Source organism: Balaenoptera physalus (genome assembly GCF_965194825.1).
Source record: "Balaenoptera physalus genome assembly, chromosome: 20".
Taxonomy (NCBI): Eukaryota; Metazoa; Chordata; class Mammalia; order Artiodactyla; family Balaenopteridae; genus Balaenoptera; species Balaenoptera physalus.
The window spans coordinates 43,744,899-43,761,352 of NC_138901.1; the positions used below are offsets into that span (position 1 = coordinate 43,744,899).

The 16,454-nt window shown below is 47.0% G+C and overlaps 1 long non-coding RNA gene and 1 pseudogene across 2 annotated transcripts; one reads left to right on the forward strand and one right to left on the reverse strand.

Moving 5' to 3' along the window:
- Positions 1-1,610: 1,610 nt before the first annotated feature.
- Positions 1,611-2,162, forward strand: LOC309649749 (glycine cleavage system H protein, mitochondrial pseudogene; annotated as a pseudogene). Its single transcript has one exon. The product of its transcript is annotated as a glycine cleavage system H protein, mitochondrial pseudogene (transcript).
- A 6,398-nt stretch (positions 2,163-8,560) lies between these two features.
- LOC309649798 lies at positions 8,561-14,934 on the reverse strand. Its single transcript, XR_014257305.1, has 2 exons — positions 14,096-14,934; positions 8,561-12,003 (listed from the first exon to the last, which is right to left on the reverse strand). It is a non-coding gene; the product is annotated as an uncharacterized lncRNA (long non-coding RNA).
- Between the last annotated feature and the right edge of the window lie 1,520 nt (positions 14,935-16,454).

Consider the following 16,454-nt stretch of genomic DNA (forward strand, 5'->3'; position numbering starts at 1 on the left):
AAAATAATAGAATGGATAAACAACAAGGTCCGACTGTATAGCACAGGGAACTATATCCAATCTCCTGGGATAAACCATAATGGAAAAGAATATAAAAAAGAATGTGTATATGTGTATAACTGAGTCACTTTTCTGGACAGCAGAAATTAACACAACATTGTAAATCAACGATATTTCAAGTTAAAAAAAAAAGATAATGAAACACCCTTTAAAAAAAAAAAAAAAACCAAAAAACAGGGACTTTCCTGCCGGTCCAGTGGTTAGGATTCCAGGCTTTCACTGCCAGCGACCCGGGTTCAGTCCCTGGTCAGGGAACTAAGATTCCGCAAGGCACACAGAGTGGCCGAAAAAAAAGAGAGTCTTGGTTTGGGCTGGAGGGAGGCAGGTGCAGCCTGGGCATTCCAGCATCACTGCCAGGAAGCAGGTGTAAACAAAGATAAACAAAGAGCACTGCTCACCACCCAGTTCTACAAGGATTAGGTCATAACCCACAGCAGTCGCTGGCTGACAGCACACTCTGAGAGGAAATTAAGACAACAACAGGATGAGGCACTCTGTGCTTCGATCAAGCAGGCCCCTTTGTCAGCTAGATATTTATCTCAGGAAGAATTTTAATGAACCCAGATTCTCACATCTTCCCATACACAGAAAAGCACTAGAATCGTTAACCTGAGATACCTGTTCTTTGTGACTAGCAGTAATCTTTTACCAAGATGTCTCCTTGACCGCCTGTATTCTCTAGCCAGAAATCATACATGTACCGCTTTCTCCCCCACCTCTTCAGAGCAGTTTTCTCAGAGCGGCTGAGAGGTTGTCTCCCAGGCTATAGTCCTCAGTAAGTCCTGGAATGAAACTTGAACTCACAACTTTTTTTTTTTTTAATTTATTTTATGTATTTTGGGCTGCTTTGGGTCTTTTTTTTAAAGTTTTTTTATTTTATTTTTATTTTTTTTAAGATTTATTTACTTATTTATTTTTATTTTTACCTGCATTGGGTCTTCGTTGCTGTGTGCGGGCTTTCTCTAGTTGCGGCGAGAGGGGGCTGCTCTTCATTGCCGTCCTTGGGCTTCTCATTGTGGTGGCTTCTCTTGTTGCAGAGCACGGGCTGTAGGCACACAGGCTTCAGTAGTTGTGGCATGTGGGCTCAGTAGTTGTGGCGCACGGGCTTAGTTGCTCTGCGGCATGTGGGATCTTCCCGGACCAGGGCTCGAACCCGTGTCCCCTGCACTGGCAGGCGAATTCTTAACCACTGCGCCACCAGGGAAGACCAAACTCACAGCACTTAACACTGTGTGTTTTTCTTGAAGTCGGCACAGGGAGACCCAAAGAAGAAGGGCTGTGGAGAACGTCCAGGCAGATGGGCCACAGCAGCCCTGGGGCAGGTCTCTGTGTCCTCAAGTGTGACCCCAAACTATCGGAACACCACCAGACCCCCAGTAACCCCAGGGTGGATGACTCAGCAGTAACTGGTGGGGACAGATCATCACATGGGCCCCCCAATGCCTGGAACACCCCAGAAAGGCTGAGGTTAAAGTGTCCCACCAGGCCAGCAAAAAGGCAGGCTAAAAACACACATCAGGGGGTGCTCTAGATGCTGCGCGGAGACCCTCTGCACCCCTGCAAACATGGCGCTGCGAGTGTCGCGGAGCGTGCGGGCCGCGGTGTGCAGCCTGCGCGCCATCTCTGCGCCCAACACGCCCTGCCCGCCGCGGCCCTGGGGACTGCGGGTGGGCGCCGTCCGGGCACTGCGCACCAGCCCCACTCTGCTGTCGGGTCGTAAATTCACAGACAAACATGAATGGGTAACAACAGAAAATGGTGTTGGAACAGTGGGAATCAGCAATTTTGCACAGGAAGCTTTGGGAGATGTTGTTTACTGTAGTCGGCCTGAAGTTGGGACAAAATTGAACAAACAAGAGGAATTTGGTGCTTTGGAAAGTGTGAAAGCTGCTAGTGAACTCTATTCTCCTCTATCAGGAGAAGTAACTGAAATTAATGAAGCTCTAGCAGAAAATCCAGGACTTGTCAACAAATCTTGTTATGAAGATGGTTGGCTGATCAAGATGACACTCAGTAACCCTTCAGAACTAGATGAACTAATGAGTGAAGAAGCGTATGAGAAATACATAAAATCTATTGAGAAGTGAAAATGGAACCCCTAAATAAACTAGTTTGAAAGAACTTGATCTAGCATAGTTGTCTTAAATTAGTGGTGGATAGAGTTTTAAAAAGCAACTTTTAGCAAAAGAAACTACTTGAAACAATGTTGCCTGAAGAAAATACCCCTTAACTTCCTAATGATTTCAGATAAACACTATGCATCTTTTTCACAACACCCTGTGATTTTTAGGCTAGTCTCCAGTTATAATACTCAGAATTCCTGAAATTATCTGTGCTAAAACTAGTTATAAAAATTATGTAATTCAAGGATAACATTGTTATCTTAACCTTATATAATACTGTAACTTGCTTATAGCCATCCCTGGATTTGGGTCAAAATACTCAATGAACTTGCCACTGGAAATAAATGACAGTGGAGAAAAGTTTGTTAGTTGTATAGTGTCCAGTGAAGAACATTACTATCTTAATTTTGCAATATACTGTGTTTGCTGGTGCTATTTTTATACAGTGAAGCAACAGCCTTGCAGGAAAATAAGAAACAGTTTAATAATAAAATATTCAACCTCTTAATTAAAAAAAACAAAAACACACACACATCAGACTAGGTTATAGCGGTAAAGTTTTCTTTCCTATAAACCCGAGTCCGTGGACTTAGAGTCCAGCTACAACTCTGGGTACTTCTGCATTATTTGAATCTGTTTTGATGATCTGAATCTTATCTATGTTTGCGTTTTACTTGCACAATTTTCATTAACTTTTGTTACCCTGTGTCTCTGGCATGGAGACCCCCAAGGAAGGAGTCCGCTGAGGGTGTTCCCACTGTGGCCTCCCTGCCACTTTGGTGTGACCACAGACTCCCTTGACCCTTCGTCCTGAGGCTGAACCACAGTGCGACCTCTGGCTGCCTCCCCCCTGGGCTCAAAGAGCAGCCTGTGGCTCCTGGCAGCAGGACTGGCAGGGTGCCTTCCCACCTGCCCCCCTACAGGACAGAGTCCTTGTCAGCACCACCGCCCCACCCTCCCCCCAGCCCCCAGGGAGAGGGGGAGGGGGAGGGCCTGTTCCTCTGCAGCCAAGCTCCAGAAATCCCCCTCTGCCTAAGCAGCCCTGGCCTTGCTTAGTCTTGTGCTTACCTCTCACAACGGCAGGGGACTCCCAATCCTGCCTGGGAACGTGAAATGGAAATTCTGCATCAATGAAAGTGCCTCCTCTTCCCCTTTGCTAGCTCAAGTTCTCCCCGTCACTTCCTAAGGGGCATCTGTTTCCAAACCCATTTCCGACCCTGCAACCCCGTCATAGCCCAGCTTCAAGAAGCAAGAGGCGGGGCAGTAGGAAATGAAGAGGAAAATAACACTCAGTGGCCATCTTTTTATCTCAGGCACTTTACACATGTCACTTAATCCTAATATCTACCCTGCAGGGCGGGGATTAGCTGTAGGACAGGTGAGAAAACTGTGGAGAATTCAGAGTTAAGCAACTTGCTCCAACTCACACAGCTAGTCAGTGACCAAGCCAAAATTCACATCTACGTCTGTCTGACTCCAAGGTTCCCAGATGGGACCAGTCAGTGCCTGAACTGCCGCCCCCGTGGTCTCTACGGGCCCTCGTCATAGAATCTACCGTCCCAGCTCAGCGTCCAGGGGTATTCGCTGAGGAAGTTCTTATGCCTCCACTGCCCAGTCTGTTTCTCCATTTCCAAGGCCCCAACAGAGGAATCTTTTCAGTCCAGCTCATCCTTTTAATCCAGGCCACACAACAGCAGGCAGTCACTCTACCACAAGCACCTGCAACTCTGCCCCAGAGCCCACCCCCAGCAAGATGGGAATGCTGGGGAATTCACCCTGAAGTAGCCCTCGATCAATGATAGACACGCAGTGGTGAGCAAATCACTCAGCCTCTCGCCCCTGGGGGAATACTCAGAGCGCCCAGAGGTCCCCAGAGGAACTGAGTCCGAGGCGCCCCATTACAATGGTAATCTGCTCAGTAAAGAACCCTGCAAGGGCGTCCTTCTTTTTTATGCTTCATTTCTCTGTTTCCCTACTAGAAAGTCTCGGGATCACCTCCCAGTGAAGTACTTGCACTCAAATCCTTATCTCGCGGTCTGCTTCCAGGGGAGCCCAACCTCAGAAAGGTGTGAGAGAAAGGAAAGTCAAGGATGACTCCTAGGTTGTTGGCCTGACCAGTAGAGCTTCATCATCTTAGCTTAAGTAGCTACATATCCTGAGCATTTGCCACGTGCATCTGGCTGGGCCTGTGACATAGAGTTTGCCGATTAACTGTCCCAGCCGCAGTGCGCAGTGCACAGGATTATCCCCATACTACCAGTAAGGAAACAGGCTCAGGAAAGTTCAAGCCTTTGCCCAGGGTCAGACAGCTAGTAAGTGGTGGAACTGGTTTTCAAGGATCTGGAGGTGAGGGAGGGAGCATGTCCACCTGCTTTGGCTTGGCTGCTCAAAACGTGGGGTCAAGACGACCCCTATTTCCACTAGCCAGCCCCTCACTCCCAACAGGAAAGTTCTCCTTTCCTCACAGTAGAGATTTTTAATGGTGCTACCATTCACCTTTTCACTGATGGAGAAAGTGGAGGCAAGAGAGAAAGAAAAGAGAGAGAGAGACCAAAAGTACGGAGGGTGGGAGAGAATAAACAAGACAATAACAGCTATTTTGCAGTGAGTGCTTACAACACGTGTGCTAAGCCCTGTTCAATTCTTTATGTCATCTCATCTTGCCAAAAGCCTTGAGGAAGGAATTGTCTAAAATTATCCCCCATTTAACAGAAGGGGCGAAAGGACAAGCTCAACAGAACAGTAAAGAGACAATCCAGCCCACCTGACATCCCGGTGGCCTGGGTCCAGTCCCACCTCCCTGTGACTCAGCTGCTGTTTTCCATTTCTTTTCTTTCTTTCTTTTTTTTTAATCAGTCATCAATTTTATACACATCAGTGTATACATGTCAATCCCAATCGCCCAACAAAACAGTTTCACATCCTACTTTCTGAGCATTTCCTGCCTGGTCCCAGGGGTGGCGGGAGGGGGGAGTTTAGGGAATTAAGCCTCTGAAAGAGGACTGAAGCTACATGTCAAAGGACAGCCACATGACATAAAAATCCTCGTGCTTTCAGCAGCACCAGCAGGGCTTTGGAGAGAGAAATGCAGGGGGTCTGAGCATCTGCAGTGCTGAGGAAGGAGAGCAGCCTGTGTGTCTGCAACATGGGAGGGTGGTTTTGTGGCTGAAGGGTGTGCATCTGTGACAGCGGGGGTGATTCTTATCCATGCATCATGTGGCAGTGTCAAAAATGTACACGTCACCACTTAGATATACCCCCAGAAGGGTTGTTCTCTTTATTTTCAGTAACTTATCTCACACTGGAAGATCCACTCCCACCAATGATGGAAGAAGATGGGAAACCCTCTCCAGGATGGCCTCAGGATGCAGGGGGCACTTCAGCAGCCTCGAGGCCCTGGCTGGGGGTGAGGGACATGGCTCTCATCCTGCTGGTTCTCGTTAATGCCGCATTGAGGTGTGGCTCCTCTCAGCTTGCTCTGAACCCTCCCGGCTGCCACACTGCTGCAGCCGCGGGACTCATGGTCTGCTCACTGGGTGTGGCCAGGGCCCCCGGTCCCTCACTTGCTGCCTCTGCCCCACCATGTTCTCATTGACCTGAGTCTCAGCACATCCTCCCTCCTTTTTAAGCCACCCACTTGGCAGCCTCTGCTCTGGGGTCATCCGCAGCCTCACCAAAATATCCCCAAACTCGTTCCATCCTGCATCTCAGAGACTGCGAGCAGTCAGGAGTCTCAGCCCATCCACATCCCCCAGGAGAACCAAAGGCTGGTGCTGGATCCTGGCACCTCTCCCTCCAATTCCCAGCTTCTACTGAATTCTCTCTTTCTTCACATGCTGCTTCACCCACCACAGGTCAGGGCCCCCATTCCCCCAAAACAATCCTGGTGTGAGCTATTGGGTGTTAACAGATGTTTACTGGAAATTTGGGCATAAGATAGGTTCTGAATGTAGCACAGAATGATTTGGTGAGAACTTGAAATTGGATATTAGCCATAAAAATCCCTGCCTTAAAAATCCACTGGCCATTCCCTGCCAGAAGGAATTAACCTCTCCCTGACCTGACTTTCTTCCCAACACCTGGGACCCCTGCCCATCTCCCCTCTTCTCCCTCACAACCCCACACCAACTCTCACACTGACCATTAAAGACTCCCAATCCTATTTCTTTCTTTTGCAGAACAATTAGCCCTCTCTAGGCAATATAGGTAGGGGTGGGATAAGGTAGGGGGTCTCCCCCTTTATTATCGAACATGTCCATTATGCATTTTTCCCCTAAGCCCAAGAGTAATTCCCCCCCTAAGATTTTTGCCCTCATTTTAGACCAGTCAGCTCAACTTTAACCAGCTCTACTAAAACAACATTTTTGTACTGCCTCATACATTTCTTTGAATCCTCACAGTGAAAAGTAGGCAATGTTATTATCCCCATTTCACAGACAAGGAAACCGAGGCTCAGCAAAGTTAAAGAATACAGCCACTGAGTGAATCAACAGCCAGGCAAGAACTCAAACCCAGGTCTGCCTTACTCTAAACGCCGTGCTCTCCACCACTGCCCATCCTGGGAGGAGCTATGTTTCTGCAGCTGGGAGGAGAACCCCATTTTCAGAACAATTCCCACGCTGCAGGAAAGGCCAGTATGCTGCAGGGTCATCTGTGGAGCCTGGAGATAAGAACCCCTGACGCTGGGGGAGGCTGCTCCCCTACAGGCCCAACACCCCATCTTCACGGAGCAGCTTCCAGAACTTCCCGAGTCAGCCTCTTCCCTGGCCAGAGAGTCACCACTGCGAACACCAGGGCAAGTCCCATCCTGCAAACAGTCACCTTGGGGCCGACCATACCATCTCTAGACCTCAGAGCTACAGAGAGGAAGCTGCAAACTCCAGGCTCTCCCAGACCATCTAATCAGCGTACACCCCTGGTGGGCAGGCACCGTGCCTCTTTCACCTCTACTGGGGAAAGGGACCAAGCCCAGGAGGCCATCAGTTCCAACCAAGACTGTTTCTTCCCTCCCTCATGAGAAAGGGCCCCAGCAGGAGGCCCTGACTTCGCAACAATGTGCACAGCTGTGACCATTCACTGAGCGCCTGCTGTGTGCCAGGCTTTGTACACAATGACCTCCCCTCATCTTTCCAGTCCCAGGGCTCAGTAGTATTGGGTTGGCCAAAAAGTTTGTTCGAATTTTTCCATAACACCGTACGGAAAAACCCGAACGAACATTTTGGCCAACCCAATAGTTGGCCCATTTTACAGATAAGCAAACCATCTAGCAAGATCACGGCAGTTTCTTGAGTTTTTGCAGCTTCAGCAGCAGAAGCCGAAATTTGAACCAAAGCTTGTGCAACTCTGAAGCCTGTGACGTTTCCACTTCAACACCCTCTGTCGGAGGAGATAGATAGTGATCTGCCCCTCCTTCCCTGGGTCCAACCATCAGTCTTCTTTTAGGGGAAGGCACATAAGGCTGTGTTTTTGGTGTCAAAGTGTGATTCTAAAAGCCCAGTCACCTGATGGGACGAGGGGTGGGGTGAGAGGCGGCAGCAAGGATGAGCCACTGGGTGAGTCATCCCGCTTTGGAGAACCTCACCGAGAGGACCTGGGTCTCTCACTGGACTCAGGGATAAAAGAGGTTCTGAGACTGAGAAACACCAAGGGAATTCCTCCTGGACACCTGGGCACATCCTGCAGGTGACTCTTTATAAATAAACCAAACACGCACATGATACAAATTCTGAAGATGCAAAATAGTATCCCTCTGGGGGAGGAGGGATAAATTGGGACTTTGGGAGTGACATATACACACTACTATATTTAAAATAGATAATCAACAAGGACCTACTGTATAGCACAGGGAACTCAGCTCAATATTCTGTAATAAGCTAAATAGGAAAAGAATTTGAAAAAGAATAGATACATGTGTATGTATAACTGAATCACTTTGCTGTACACCTGAAACTAACACAATATTGTTAAACAACTATACTCCAATATAAAATAAAAATTTTCAAAAAAGAAAAAACATCAAGCAAGCTAAATGGGATCTGGTTGAAGGATTCATGTAAAAAAATATATATATATATATATTTTTTTTTTACCAGAAACTGAAAATATATACTAATTTTGAATAATTATATTGGTTAGAATGATATATATCAATTTTTCAAAACATATTTTTTGTCCTAAGTAAACTGACATTTTAAATGTCTAAAAGCTTTAAAGAAATAGTATCCCTCCTACCCCTGTTCCCAGGCCTCCCTCCTGTTCCCCTTCCTAATAGGAAGGGAAGGTAATTGTTACCAGTTTCTTACAAGCCTCCAAAAGAGAATCTATAAATATGAGTCCTTTTTTTTTTTTTTCACACACGTAGCACACTACATAGACTATTCTGTTTCTCTTTTTTTTTTTTTTTTAATATTTATTTACTTGGCTGCGCCGGGTCTTAGTTGCAGCACGCAAGACCTTCATTGCAGCATGCAGGATCTTTTAGTTGCAGCATGCAAAGTCTTAGTTGCAGCATGTGGAATCTAGTTCCCTGACCAGGGATTGAACCCGGGCCCCCTGCATTGGGAGCACAGAGTCTTAGCCACTGGACCACCAGGGAAGTCCCTATTCTGTTTCTTACTTCTTGTCTCTTAGAGATCATTCCATATCTGCGCGTAGGGAGCTACATCATTCTTTTTAGTAGCTGCCTGACATTCCATTGCATGGAAGTGCCAAATCAGTTAATCAGTCCCTTACTGATAGACAGTCTCCAGCCTTCATTATTACAAACCATGAATATCTTGTATATAGTAGGTCATGCCTGTGTGCATATGTATGTAAGATAAATTCCTAGAAGTAGAATTGCTAGTGCTTATTAAATACAATATATGCTTTAAAAATTCAAATGGAGTTTGCCAAACTGCCCTCCATAGAGGTTGCAGCAATGTGTAGCCCACCAACAATGAAAGGCAGTACAGGGAGTGCTTTCTATATGAGGAAAGACCTTTAGCTGGCAGAGACAAGATGGGGGCAGACAGGCAGGCCTGTGCCTAGCCAGACATTCGTCCTAGGACAAGTGACAAAGACGAGCCAGCACCACCAACAGGCTGCTCCCTGCAGGCAAACCACCCATTTCACAGATGAGAAAACAGGCCCTGAGAGTTGACATGCCTCACCCAGAAACCAGGACCTGCTCCCACACATACACACTCACCCAGCTGCTGTTTCCAGCCTACTTGGAGCCCACAGATTCCTGACCATCCACAGCTCTGAGGTGGGTAGCAGTGATTACCCTGCACATTCATCCACCAGCCTAAAGAACAAAAAATCTCAACAGACCCTCTCCACGGTTACTGCTGGGCGGTGGGCAGTGAGGGCAGAAAAGAAGTGAGAGTAACACATGAGCCATGGGTGTTCTCATCAGCCACTCTGGAGACAGAAGTAAGCATGGCAAAAACAGTTCTCTATCTTTGTACTTGGAAAGTACCTTCACATCCACTAACTCATTCCACCTCCACAGCAGTTCTCTGAGTTACACAGGGCAGGGATTCTTATATTCATTTTCCCTGTTTTATAGATTTTAAAAATGAAGTACGACTTGCCCATTGCTAGAGAGGAAAAGAGACTAGAGGCAGACCTTGGGTTTCTGGTGCCTAATCCTGGCCACATCCTGTTGTGCACCTACATAAGCAATCTCCTGTGATATATGTCCACAAACCGCCCCCCCCTTATCTGCCCACATCCAGGATGAGTCACCCTGTCCCTAGAAATGTTGTTTGGGACCCTCCAATGCATGGATATACAAGAATTCCTTTCTCTGGGTCCTCATCTTTGTTTCAGCTCCATAGATACATCCTTTGTGAGGAGACTCTGGGTATGTTTCTGATGGGTGGATTTGTACTGTATCTAAGTGTCTGCTGTGGCCCCTGCAACATGATGGATGCTCAATAAAAATGTGTTTCCTGGTTGGCTGAGAGGCTGGATAGATGAATGGATGGATGGATGGATGGATGGGTGGATGGGTGGGTGGAGTATTGGTTTATTTCTTTATTTTGTTTGTTTTTTTAATTTTCTTACACAGCATCCATTCCCCCTTCCAAATATTGCCTTGACATCCTTTTGTGGAATTACTTCTCCCCCAGAGTATATAGTCTCAGTGGTACTGCAAATCAGGTGCTCCAGCCACTCCCAGCCAAGAAGCAAGCAAACGACACCAGCTTGGCTGGTTATCCTACCACCCAAGGACTCTGAATCCTTAATAGATTGAGATGTGGATAGGAAAAATGGCTGGAGTACATTTATTTCAACAGTGGTGGCCTGATGAGACTATCAAGCAGTAGCTGCTGCCCAAACACCCAGATAGTTTCTCACCTGTCCTTTTGCCAAGTCAGGTTCTCCAATGCTCTATCCATTCTAATAGCTACTCAGCGTTACCCCCAGTACATTACCCTCCTGCTTAAGTTAGCCAGAGTTGTTTTCTGCACTTATAGGCAAAGAATCTTAAATGACACAGATGTAGAGATGAAGGTATGGGTGGATGGGTGGAGGAATGGAAGGAGTGAAGGAGTGAGTGAAGTGAAAGGGCCGAGCAGTGAGCAAGTGGACGAATGCAGTACTGCCCATGGAAGGACTTCATGAGCTAAGTGGTGAGGTGAGTGCCAGGCCTTGGAAAGATGGGAGGTAAGAACGGGTAATAATGATAACCCCTCAGCCCTACCTGCAGGAGGAGTGATATGAACCAATTTTAGGGGCAATAAGACACCTATCCCCAGCTCTCCTCCAGGACACTACAGATCCTCTAGTTTTGTATCTTTTAACTGAGAATGGCCTCAGAAATAATACTGTCAAACCTCCATTTCCTAGATGAGGAAACTGAGGGCCACAAAAGGCAAGAGGTTTGCCAAAATCTCACAACTAGGTTTGGCGCTGAACTGGCACTAGAGCACAGGTCTCCTAATTCCCTGTCCCTTGCTCTTTTCACTGCCCAAAGCTGCCTCTGTTAGGAATGACTAAGGTGCAGAATTTCCAAATCCCATTTTGAGGAAATTCCCCAAGGGGACTTCCCCTCCTAGGCTGAAGGTCCTAAAAAACGCAAATGGCTCAGGAGGTGCTAAGGTCCATCCTGTTGTGGCCTGAATGATCTGCGGTGGGGGGATGCACAGGGGAGGCAAGGCGAGAGACTGCAGACCCCCAGCCCCGGGATTGGACGCAACAGCCAAGAATCCAGGGGGCTTCTCGGGACCAGCTCAAAAAGGGGGTAGAATCCAGGTCACAGCCACAAGAATCCTGTAAGATTCTGAAACTTGTGTCACTTCCTTTGTAAGCCTGTCTGTGAATCTCTTTGAAAAAGGGTCTGCGTGCTGACCTGCAGGGACAGCCAGGAAGGGGGAAGAGGTGACCATGTCTCGCCCCATGGCCAGGCTCAGAGAGAGAGAAACCCAGAGAAGGGCAGAGCACAGGGCCTGAGTCTCTGAAGTCTGCCACACAGAGGGCAGGAGAGCTCAAGGCAGGCCTGAGTCATCATTGTTTTCTATGTGTTTTCTTCCTAATCAGTGAAATAATGCCTAAAATATCTAGCACAGCGCCTAATAGCTAGTGGAAAATCACTGTCAACTCCCCTCACCTGCCCTCATGCCTCCTGACACTGAGCTGAGATGAACACCTCTCCTGGACAGAGGGGGGAACACTGAGGGAAGAAATGCTAGAGCCTGGACATTTGGGGAAAGAAAGAGAAGGCATCATCTTCTGAGTATGTACTTGTGCCAGGAATGGTGCCAAGCAGTCTACTGGTTGCCTCATTTCATCCTCTGCGCTGTCCCAGGAGCTAGGATTCTCTGCCCTATTTCTAGAAAGGAAGCCAAAGTGTAGACTAGTTAATAATGTGACCAAAGACACACAGAGAGTAAGTGATGTGTCTGATTTCAGCCCCAAGTTTGTCCCCCTTCACCAGCCTTTCTCCTGGGGGCTGGGGACAGCAGAAGGGAGGGGTTGCCGTCCTCTGAACGTATGCAGTATGCACAGAGAAAGGGGAAGCCACCGACAAACACGCAGAGGAAAACAAAAACAAAAAACAGACTCCGAAGTGTCAGGAGGAGGAGGCCCTGAAATCGTCTGCCCACCTCACCCACCACCCCCCGCCCCCGGCAGTTTTGGAAGAACTGATGCTTCTGCCTGGGCCTCGCTCCCACAGCTGCCCTCCCCCCACCCCCCACCAGGGTGTCTTGCAGTGGGCTCCTCCAGTCCCCCGAAGCAAGTGAGCACATCAGCAAACACACCGCCTGTGGTCTCCAGCTGCAGAAAACAAGTGGGGCGTACACAGCCCCTGAACTGTGTGGTGAAGGTGCGAGAGGCCAGGGAGGCCAAGCTGCAGCCCTCCAGCTTGACTGTGTTTGAACAGGAGAACGGTCGTCACAGTTGGTACCCTGACACAGTGAAATGTAGCAGGGGATGGGGAAGGGAAGGGAGGCACAGAATAGAATGACATAGGATGAACAAACCAGAGCTGGACCAAAAGGCAATGGCAGGCTGTAGCAGGAAAAGTCTTGAAGAGGGGTTCAAATCCTGTCCCCACCTGGGCAGATCCCCTGAGCCTGCTGGAAGGCCTTCCCTTGCACCTTCACACTGCCGTCCCCTACAGACCTCCGCCAGCACTAACGGAGCACCTACCCCAAGCAGGGCCCTGTAGGCACAAGGAAGGGGGAGACGGCAGCTCACTGGCTCAGGTGGGACACATGTTAACAAGGGCAGAGGAGGGACACAACCAGAGAGCAAATCTCCAATTTGTGAATGGAGAAAATTAAGGCTCATCAGGAGGAAATGACTTTGCCTCAGGCTTCTCTTGGGGCCCAGACTGGGATTCCTAGAGGATGGAGGGAATTTCCCTGCTTTGGACTTTTTTTTTTTTGAAGCAGCCAAAAAAGCCAGAGCTGCTCCCCACACAGTCATGGGGGGAACTCCAGGTCAGAGCAAAGCTTCAGAATCCAGATAGGATGAGGTTTCACTTTCTTTGCCTGCTTTTGGTTTCCTAACATCACAGTGGGAGGCTGAGCAGGCAGCCAGCTTCGCTTAGGAAATGAAATGAAACAGGAAAAAGGAAGACTGGGCCAGGAGGGCAGGGGAGGAGCTGCAGCAGGCTGGGGCAGAGTGCGCGTCTGGCTTCAGCGCGGGATGTGCTAGGAAAAGGGGTGCAGGACGGAGGAAGGGTGATGAGAACCAGCCCTCTGAACTCGAGAGGCCCATCAGTGAGCCTGCTGGGTCTATGAACCTCTTATATGCAAAAATTACATGTGTGAGTGTTTGGGTAGGTCTCCACATGTTTGTGGAAAGTGCTCACAGCTTTCATCAGATTCTTAAAGGGCTCCATTCCCCAAAACAGGTTAGAATCAATCTCTCACTCGACAGATGAAGAAACTTAGTCCCAGAGAAAGTAAGCAACTTGCTCCAAGCCAGAATTAATAATACAGCTGGGTTTTGAACCCAGGAGTCAGACACTAGAGAGCCCATGAACTTAAATCAAGATGCTGTAAGAAGTTATCAAGACTAAAGCAGCATTAATTTAAGCATCTATCATGTCCAAGACATTTGTTGGAATGCAGGGGGAGAATACAAAAAACAAATAGAAAAAAAAGAAAAAAAAGCATAGGACATTGTTACTGTGTTCAGGGAGTTAAGACAAGACCAATGAAAAGTTGACTCACAGTAAAGGAGTATGTTTTCCCTTGTTCTGGGTGAGCTCTCCCCTCCCCCCCACACAAACAGACACTCCAGAGGGCAGGTCTTTGGCTCACATGGTGTCCTCAGCGCCTAGAGGGCTGCCTGGGTCACAGCAATTCTCAGTGACAATTTGCGGAGGCAGCAAGGAATGATGGAGCGGTGTAGGCCAACCACACTGGCGGGACAGGGAGGACAGAGACAGCTTCGTGACGTTTTCACCTCACCTGACGGTCTCCTAAGCACGTCCACTGTCATCACTCCCCTTGATCCTCTCGACCGCCCTTGTGGTGAGTCAGACAGGCAGCCGTTCCTGGTTTTCAGGAACACAGAATGCCAGGTAAATCATAATGACAGTTGCCATTCATTGGACACCCACCCTGTACCAGGTACTGTACTGTTTACACAGGCGCTCTGATTTCCTCATGGAATCAGTACTTTAGAGCCAGAGAATATACTGATTCCGTGAGTCTGAACTCTGATTCTGCACAGGAGAAAGTGAGTGGCAGAAATGGAATTACAGTCAGGTTCTTCTCTCTCCTCTGCACACCCACCATCCACTGGAACCACCAAAAGGGAAGAAAAATACTCCTGATGTACCCACTGCCTATACCTGCTTAGCAACCCTGCCATCCTACCCCCTCCCTATTCCCACTACCATTTATACACAGACATGCACACACATTTACACACAGCAGAAACGTTCACTGGGATTTAAAGATGGGGATGAGGTTGGTCGTCTGTGGTTCCCTCAGCTCTGTCCTCAGCTCGTGTCCCAACTCAGCGTATTTGGTATCCAGAAAAGTACTTTCCTTTCTTCCTTAAAGAAGGAAACTGAGATCAAGGAAAGGCAACAGAAATAGAGCTCACAAGGAAAAACAGCCTTAGCAAAAGTTTCGGGATTTCTCTAGAAACAATGCAGTGTGGTAGGAAGCTAGGAACCAAGACAGACTTGGGTTCCATGTTGAATTCTTATCACTTTAGGAAATGTGACCTTAAGCAAGTCATTTAACCTCTCTAAGACTCAACTGACCCACCTGCTTAAAAATAGTCTTCGTAATAGAGTTCACTAATCCACATCAACTAGGGTCCAGGGTGGGGTGGGGGGGTGGGGTCTAGATTGCCGAAAAACCTGCAGTATAGAATATCCTTAAAGGGACTGCCATTTTCTTACTCAATAATAACACGATAATAATAGCTAATGTTATTAAGTACTTAACAGTGTCAGGCATTGTACTTAAGAGCTTTACAAGCATGAGCACATTTATGGCAACTTAATTGTCTCAACAGCTGTGGGTGGGGCCACTATTATTATCCCTGATTTATAGATGAGGAAACTGAGACCAGAGAGATGAAGTAACTTGTAGGAGGCCACCTGGCTTGTAAATGAAACACCAAAGCCCCTGCTCTTAACCACTAGGCCGCACAGCCTCCCACATGTTTGCTGACTAAGAGGATTACATGAAGGGAACAATTCAAACAGGCAGATCATTTTTGTGTAGATGGTTGGATGTTTCTTAAGTGCTTACAATTTATTTCTTTAAATGAGATGGGCCATGGTTTCCAAAACTGTGCTTCTATTGGTAATTGGTTAACGAGTCAGGAGGGAATGAGAGGATTCTTATGACAAGTTTAGAACAGCACCTGGCACCTAGAGAGGATAAAGAACAGCTTAACTGCCTGAATGATGTGGGTCAGTGGAAAGAGCTTGAGCCTGGTCATCAGAAGCACTTGGGTTCATAAATTGGTACAGTCACTAGGGAGAACAGTATGGAAGTTCCTTAAAAAACTGAAAATAGAGTTACCATATGATCCAGCAATCTCACTCCTGGGCATGTATCCAGAAAAGACAAAAACTCTAATTTGAAAAGATACCTGTTGTTCATAACAGCACTATTTATAATAGCCAAGACATGGAAGTAACCTAAGTGTCCATCAACAGATGAATGGATAAAGATGTAGTATATATGCAATGGAATATTACTCAGACATAAAAAACAATGAAATATTGTCATTTTGCAGCAATATGGATGGACCTAAAGATTATCATAGTAAGTGAAGTAAGTCAGACATCATAGATTATCATACTAAGTCAGAGAAAGATAAATATTATATGATATCAATTATATGTGGAATCTAAAAAATGATACAAATGAACTTATTGACAAAACAGAAACAGACTGACAGACATAGAAAACAAATTTATGGTTACCAAAGGGAAAGGGCAGAGGGAGGGATAAATTAGGAGTTTGGGATTAACAGATACACACTACTATATATAAAATAGATAAACAACAAGGAACTACTGTATAGCACAGGGAACTATATTCAATAGCTTGCAATAACCTACAATGGAAAAGAATCTGAAAAAGAATATGTATATATATAGATATATATGTATCTATACATATACATATATCTGAATCACTTTGCTGTATACCTAAAACTAACACAATTTGTAAGTCAACTATGGTTCAATTTCTTTTTTTAAAAGTCAATCCGAAAAAAAAAAGAAATACTTGGGTTCAAATCTCACTTATTGCTGTGTGACCTCGAGGACCTTAATGACCTCTTCTGAGGCACGGT